General features: G+C 41.6%; 1 pseudogene; it reads right to left on the minus strand.

Moving 5' to 3' along the window:
* Positions 1-5,381: 5,381 nt before the first annotated feature.
* Positions 5,382-7,576, minus strand: LOC147431356 (chlorophyll a-b binding protein 13, chloroplastic-like; annotated as a pseudogene).
* Between the last annotated feature and the right edge of the window lie 499 nt (positions 7,577-8,075).

Consider the following 8,075-nt stretch of genomic DNA (forward strand, 5'->3'; position numbering starts at 1 on the left):
TCAGTTTATACAATTTTAAGTTTTGCTTATTTTTCCATGTTTTCACATTTACTTTGGAAAATACTGTCGGTTGTCCAAAGCAAAGTGCTTTGATAGTTTCACGTGAAGCAAGGCTTCTCATTCGTACCAAGATGGTGCCCATTGACTTGGCATCAAGGTCATTGGCACACACGTTTGTGGAACTGGTAAAATGGGAATTTATGCCCACATTTTTGATGTGGCACCATCCCGTTGTAATGTATCACTACCAGTACGGACTGTGCAAGGCACTTATGGTTTGGCTCTCATGCTTGAGACCGTCATATTAGCCAAGGGCTTAAAATTTTGCATGCACGACATGCTAAGTAGGTGGATTCAATTCTACCGCCTCATGAAATACGCTTCCGCTATAACATCAGACACTCTGTCTCATGGACAAGATAAGTTATGGATTGTTTAACATGATTTTTGGTTGCTGTCAAACGCACAACATCACTAAAAAGAACCTAATTTTAGGACCTCATTCACATGCAATGTGCCATATTTAAGTTCTCCTCGTACCATTACGCCCCCTCCATGGTCGGCGGTTCCGTTGTCATTTCTGTTACCTCTCTTGACGAGAGCGTCAAAAAGACAGATTGTTGCATGCTTATAGGATAAGCTGCACTCTAGACATAATATGCACAAGAGCATTGGCACCAACTATACACGTCATAATAGTTTAAGGAAAGTTCCTAAGCCCCGCATAGTCTCTCTCTTTCTCTCTCTTAATTCTCTCGAAGAATAATGAAAACTTTCTAAGATGCTCTTGCTACATGTTCTGCTTGTGAGTCAGCCTGAGCCAAGGTGCTCTAACTCTCAGCTAGAAATTGGCCAAGACGCCATCCAACTTAATCTTCATTGGTTCGTCGATTGAACACTAATTGACATAAGGGCTATGAGCCACACAAGCTAGCTAAGAGCCATTATCAGATCTAGGGTAAGACCCAATTGTTGGCATTCCTTAGGTGATTGTTCTCTAGCTTGCACCAATCTACCCAGTGGAGTCCCCATCAATGTTAATGGCCAAGCAAGAGTCTTGCCATTCCAGATCTTTTCGGTGTTCTGTAAGCACTACATGTTACACTCGAGTTGAGTTTTTGATAAGCTTCAACTCACATCAGCTCATCTCTACCACGGAGTATAGATGCAGCGAAATCAGTTGCGACAGCATGGCTGTCCATAAGAGCTATGCATCTCACTTGTGTGGATCTCTTGTTCTCTCTAAGCACTATGAGTGTCTACGAAAGCACAATTTTGGAGTAAGACCCAGCGGGTGATTACTAAGTAACTCCATAGGCATCGAGGATCACAGTTTGATCCATCACAATTGTACTTTCAAGGAAAGAAGTCTGCGAACTTCCAAGGGGTAATGGACAAATTCAACTTTTCAAGTTGATTCTCATCATTCTGTACACGGTTAACTTTGTTGGTTACTGTTACCTGTTTCTACAAAGGGTCTTACCAAGTGGCTTGACTAGGTAGATTCTACCCAACGGGTTTGGATTGCGAAGGCAACACCCAGGGTTCCCAATGCAATGTTGCTTGGGTTTTTCAAAGGTTGGAGACATACTTATGTGCATTTGAATACGGGTAACTGAACTTTCAGTTCAATCCCCAAGGCCATGCCAAGGGCATGTCGAAACAAGTCTTTTGGGCCGTAGTGTCCAATGTACATTATGTTGTTATGAATCCACTTGTAGGATTCGATTTGGCACATGTTTTCACATGGGATACAACATGGTCTAGGGACTCAACGAGTTCGGTTTAGCCAGTGTGGAGCAATGAATGAAGGTCCCTGTCACTCTTGTCATAGAGTGTTTAGAGTTACCTCCACACACAAGTACATCTTGTACTTGTAGGTTGTTCTTTTTTGAGACATCCTTATTTGAGACATATTCCACATGTGGCGAATATGAGTCTCCAGGACTGACACTGACGCCCACTATTTCAAATATGTGTCACGACAAAGTCCCTAGGTGCTAGTCACATCTGTTTTCTAAACCATTTTTAGCACGACGTATCAGAAGCAATTTCATGGCCAAAAATTTTCGGATACTTAGAATGACTTGTTCAGGTACAAGCACTGCTAAACGACATTACATATGGTTGTTTATACATCTAGCAAGGCTCTAAGTTGTTAATGAAAAAGTTTCATTGTTTGTACCTAGAAGTGATCAATGTTTCACCTTCTATTATGGTTCACACGTTTCAGCAAGGCTTGCAAAAGATTGCAACTGAAAGAATTTAGTTTCTTTTCAGAACTATTTACATTCCTTTTTAATGTGTGCTAGGCGCATCACATTCGCCATAAGTATTGGCAAGGATCACCATGGATATACAAGTTCGGATCTGTTTTTTGCTAAATGCATGCACACTAGGTGTTATGGGCCCTAGTGTTTAGCAAAGGCTGATTTGGAATGGCATGCATATTTCTCAAGTTGTTGCTTATGAAGCATTTTGTACTCTATGTGCAATATCTCTATGAGATTACTTTTGGGTCTACTAATCACCAATAGAGGTCATGGCTCGGTTTGGGTTTTGTGGCTTTTTCAAGCTAACCACGATGGTTATTCCGGACATTGTTGATTCCTCAACAATGTTACACAATATTGTGATTCCCATTTACCAGTCATCTGGGAAGAATGTCTGTAAACCGTGAGGGAAAATACACCTCAGTATTGTTAGTTATCCAAGGGGATAGGCAGATTACAAAGTGTAATCTTGTGCTAAAGGATATGCAAAGTGTGTACGTTAGCACCAAGCGATCCAATCAATAAGCATATATTGCTCTACTTGGAGTTTGCTTACTATAAGTTAAAGCATGTTTGCGACTAAGTGTAGTCTCTTCATGTAGAAATCAAGTTCTCAACCTTGAACACTAGTTATGGTGGGGTTGTTTACTGCTAGAATTGTAAAACAAGTCAAGGACTTAAACTTGGCTGATGAATTATGTTAGCAAGTTACTTTCATGGAAAGTGAAAAGAGGTACTCTTTAGGGTACATCTTTGTGTGATAACTCGTTTTGCATACTCATGTGTGTTCTAAATGGAGTCTACACACTATGATTGGATAGGAATCGGCAACACAAGACTGTTGCAAATGGACAACAATGTGAAAAATCAAGATGTTATTGTTGGTTTCATTGAACCTCCTGTTGAACCGTGTTCCGATCAACCAAACAGTAGGATCCATGAAGGATGCCACTATAGAAAACATTACTGTATCATCACTCTTGTTTTTGAGGACGAAAATGCTTTTCCAAGGGGGGAGTAATGTCATGCCAAGGGTAGGACCAGGCACGGCCAAGGGCCAGGACGGACATGCAACCAAGGGGGCCCTATATTTAGAAGGCCAAGGGTCTATATAGGGCATGGCTGGGTGGTGATGAGCATGTTCCAGTTCCCTTGCCCTTTCACTAAGGCATACCATCCAAGAAAAGACTAAGTGGGAGTAACGTATGGCTATCGTTAGCCAATCAAATTGCATAAAGTTAGAATACAACATTTAGGAGCACACACTTCTAAAAATACTATCTCAACAATCATACTATGAACATCATATGTATCATCATACACACCCATAGTCAACTCCTAAAGCATAAAATTGAGATTTATGCTTAAGGGAATAGATGGATTAAAGAGGTATCCGATAGGAAATGGGTATTGCAAATAGAGTTATTCCAATTGGGAGAGCCAATCTATAACGAGTTCTAAGGTGGCTCACCGAGTAGGAAAAGCATGGGTGGTGAGTTCTTCCAAGGAGGTTCCTATAGGCCTCCATTTGGCATTCAATACTACAAATTTGAGAACCTTGAATATACTTGTGATGTCAAGCTTCACTCATTTACTCATTCATATCTCTAGTGGATGTAGTACTCACAGAAAACTTAAGAGTTTCATTGTCATGTGAAACAGTGGATCAAATTGCACCCAATTGATGTTAGTAAATACAATCAAAACTCACACACAAGGCAATTTTCAGCTCAACCCCGAGCTCAACACATAAGCCTGCCATTGATGATAAAGAAGGCAATGGGTAGTGACATGCTCCAATCATCAAGACATATAGATCTTAGTTGCACAAAAAGCTATATATAATTGAATCCCGATAATGTGATGACGAAAACTTGCATTTTCTCAACAAACCATTATTCCTTCTAGCACGCACAAAAACTTGGCCACAAAGCCTTAGAGAGTTCTTGACTACATAAAATCTAGCCCTTGACCACTGCACGCATCTCCTACATGAGATCTGCAACAATAGACGGTATCTCCTTGACCACAACATTGTAAAACCTTTGAATGTCTTGTATCATCCTTTCGACATCCTTGGTAACAAAACTAATTGCCGCTCTCTTTCTAACTCGCATCACCTTTCTAGTTGGCAATGGCATTGACTGTTTGGATCAATACCAATTAATCTGGATTGACACTAATTGCCACTCTGTTTCTAACTCGCATCACGTTTCTAGTTGATGATGGCATTGACTATAAGGATCAATACCAATTAATCTCCTCCAAATGAATGCACATCAACCTACACACGATCCTCAATAAATGGAACAATTCATTAAGATAGCATTGTTGTTCTAAATATATATTGTCAAAGGTTTTGACTTGTGAGTTGTTTAATGTTTAAAAGCCTGTTGAGAAGTGCATTGCAATGCAAAAGTGCAAGAAATTAATTGATGGGAAATTCAAAGGCAGTAGATAGTTTAGTGAAATGGTGCCTATGTCCATCTTAGTGAGTGCACACGCGTGTGTTAGTGGAAAATATTAAAAAAGAGATTGATGAAAGTCTACCAACTTCTTAGGGAGGGCTCTCCATGCAGCTGCCATGGCAATGCTCTTCGATGTAAGCCACAAGTGTCTAAGGACCCTTCTTGAGCCCAAGGTTATCACAACAAGGGATTCACCCCGTTTTTTCTATGTATGCAGAGCTAGGCTAGCTTGTGAGGGAGAAGATATGGTGCCCCTCCAACTAATTAGGAGTCATGCAATAGCAGCATGACATTTGAAGAGCATGGATTGGAGGGTAGTGGTTGATGCTACTGATGTTGATGCCTAGATGATGGTAATTGTCAATTGAGAGAGAGAGAGAGAGAGAGAGAGAGAGAGAGAGAGAGAGAGAGAGAGAGAGAGAGAGAGAGAGAGAGAGAGAGAGAGAGAGAGAGAGAGAGAGAGAGAGAGAGAGAGAGAGACTCAAAGAGCTTATTATTATTAGAAACTTGTTGAGAGTTAGAAAGCTTATTATTATTAGAAACTTGTTGGTTGCTAGCCTTGCATCTAGCAAAGACTGCAATCAGCAACAATATTGAAGTTATGCTCCGTTAATGTCCACCCATAAGATGGGGTGTGCACTTAAGCTCTGGGGACAAACTTGGTATCATAGTTCCGTTTATTGTTAGTAGTAGGGTTCTCCAAAGTTCCCTTGCCTAGTGTCAAAATGGCTTCGACAAAGAAGCAAAACATGTAGAACATGGCGAGGTGGCCATTTTTGAGCTCCTTCACCTTAAACTTAACAAGAGTGTCAAGGTCATCAGCCAGGCCCAGGGGGTCGAAGTATTTTTGGGACAGGAGCCACACCTTATGAGGCAAGCCCTTTCCATCACTCTCAATGAGCTTTGATGGTGCTTCTCACACCCCAAGCCTCCTATGGTGAGCCCATGCATGCACACATGCTTCCTCCTATTGCTAATGGTGCCATAGTTTGTGCCATTCACCATGCTCAATGGCATACCTGCTACGCCACCACCCATGCGACCAAGACAACCATCGATGTTGCTGTCACACCATCTCTAGACGAGTCTCTTGAGGCCAATACCATCACCAAACCTTTCAAATTAAAACCTGATGCACCCAAGAAGGTTACGTTGTTGCCGCATCACATGATGCTAAAAATGGTGTAGCTAGCAAGTGAGGATGATGATGTCGCAAACCCTCACCAACTCTTGATAAACCATTGATGTGATATCTCTCTGCAGCTCCCATCAACGCCACGTGGCAAGCCCAAATGGCAAGAATGCTCTATGCAAGAACCACGTAAGGATTCCCGAGGTAGTCCAATTTGCCCTTTGAGAAAATTTGCAATCCAACCTTAAGCCAGAGAGCCTCTTCAAAGGACACATTCAAATACTTTTGTGCAATCTCTTGGAAGATGCTTCCCAAAGCTCTAAGCATGGCCAACAAGCTGTGGATAACCATTAAGGCCTCATTCTTGGCAAATGCCTTCTGCTCTATAGAGGGGCCATCGGCGTCCCATCCTTAGTCACCAAGGAACTCGCCCTTGAGGTACAAAGGGGTCTGGGCACAGAAGGGGGCAAGGTACTTGGGGAAATTGGGGCCATACGTCCAATAGGCAGAGTTCATGCTCACTCTGGCGTCCGCTATAGGAGCCTTCTCGTGAAGGGCATCATTAGGGAAAATTTGGACTCTCAAAGGGGCCATATAATGATGTTTGACTTTGTCTCTCTTGTCCAAAATGGGCAACCTGATGAAGTCCATGAATGCTTTGTCAAAACCCTATCAACCAACATATAATTGGATAGATCTTATATACTAGGTTCTAAATCCCCAAACTCCGACAAATTTGGAGTTGATTTGTAGAAGTTATGGCCTCCCCACTGAAGACGGAGTTGTGGACTTCTCCACAATAGTAATTTTGCACAACCAATTTTCTCTCTTCATCTAACCTCTCTAGGATATATAAATGCTCAACTAAAGGGGTACCATCCTAACCTTCTTATGAAGCTACTCAAAGACTAGGAATGAAAAACTCCCATGGAATAACTATTTCTTGGTCATATACCATCTTGAATGGTATAAAATAACTAGTCACTTTATAGGCAGTACGATAAGCCCATAGGCAGACATCAACTTCAAATCCCATTCTGTGCGATGAGCCTCTATTGTCTTGGTTAAAATAGAGATTAGAGACTTGTTGGTGCTCTCGAAGACCATTTTCTTGTGGGTAATAAGGTGTAGACTTATGGTGGGATATCATGAAGCTTGTCGTCGTGAGTTCCCTTATTGCTTCATTTATAAAATGGGTGCCTTTGTCACTCACAATCTCAAAGGGACAACTAACTCGTGTAATAATGTTCTCAAAGAGAAACTCCTTCCATCAGCCTTGCGTGTTGCCTTAGCTTCCACCCACTTCATCACATAGTTAGTGGCAATATCGAGATTGAGTGTTATGTGTTGTCAAACTCGTTATCGAAGTTATGGCCTTCCATTTATAAGACGGAGTTGTCACATCAAAGAATAGAATCTTCTTAAATATAAGGAATCTAATGGCATGCTATATATTTGTGGATAGATCTCAATGAGTACATTCTAATTCCAAAAGGTTTGATAAGTTTTGACTTTATTTGTAAAAACTTTACCGTGCACCTGGTTTGGACAAGAGAGAGAAAGTCAAAGTCCTTATAGGTCCCCTTTGAGAATCAAAATTTTCCCTAATATTTGAGAGTCCAAATTTTCCCTAATACCTTGGTGGCAAGGCTGTTGCACAGGGTAGCGGTGTTGGAGATAGACACGGTAGTGAGGGCAGCCATGTCGCGGGACGAGCTCTACTAGGAAGCTAGATCTCACAGTGCAGTGCGTGATTGCTAAATTGCTATCGATTCTTATCTCTCTCTCTCTCTCTCTCTCTCTCTCTCTCTCTCTCTCTCTCATTCAAAAAAAAGAGGGGGCTCCAACGTCCACGCGCGCAGACGATGGGAGGGGCTCTTGGGCTTTCCCCTTTTTTACACAAAAAGAAATTGTATACATAGAGCTGATACTTCAGAGAATGCATCCATTAACTCTCTGTCAAATCACATAAAAAAGCAATTTTTTTTGTTTGCATTCTCTTGAAATTGGTAGGATCTTGATTTCATTGCGGTGATCACCTTCGACGGGATGTAACCATCGCACAACAGCCTAGCCACAATAGCAAGCTCTTTTCATGCCCCTCTCACCGATCCGTTGACCAGCCTTACTTGATTGTAATGATGATACTTCATGGGCCATATTGGCCACCAAGAAACAAGGAAGCATGAATGCTTCAAAGGT

This window comes from Adiantum capillus-veneris, chromosome 21, assembly GCF_014529385.1.
Source record: "Adiantum capillus-veneris isolate H3 chromosome 21, ASM1452938v2, whole genome shotgun sequence".
NCBI classification, from domain to species: domain Eukaryota; kingdom Viridiplantae; phylum Streptophyta; class Polypodiopsida; order Polypodiales; family Pteridaceae; genus Adiantum; species Adiantum capillus-veneris.